Genomic DNA, 237 nt, shown 5'->3' with positions numbered 1-237 from the left:
CAGGTGCGGGGCCGGAGCTGCTCTCGGGCTCGGTGACGGCCACATGTGTGTGGTGAAGAGCCCCAAACCACCACCCCAGGCCAGCACACCCCTGCCCGTAAACACCACCTCATGCCCAGGGGCAGCACCCAGACCCCCTTCTACCACCGAGGGAGCGATGCTGCCCTGGAGCTCCCTGGAACCGGCTGCCCGAGAGCCTTCAGGTAGAGCTGGAGCTGCCCAGGAGAGCCAGATCCC

This window comes from Cariama cristata, unplaced genomic scaffold (assembly GCF_000690535.1).
Source record: "Cariama cristata isolate BGI_N322 unplaced genomic scaffold, ASM69053v1 scaffold24387, whole genome shotgun sequence".
NCBI lineage: Eukaryota > Metazoa > Chordata > Aves > Cariamiformes > Cariamidae > Cariama > Cariama cristata.
The sequence above is the reverse complement of the archived record's forward strand: the minus strand, read 5'-3'. Positions refer to the sequence as shown.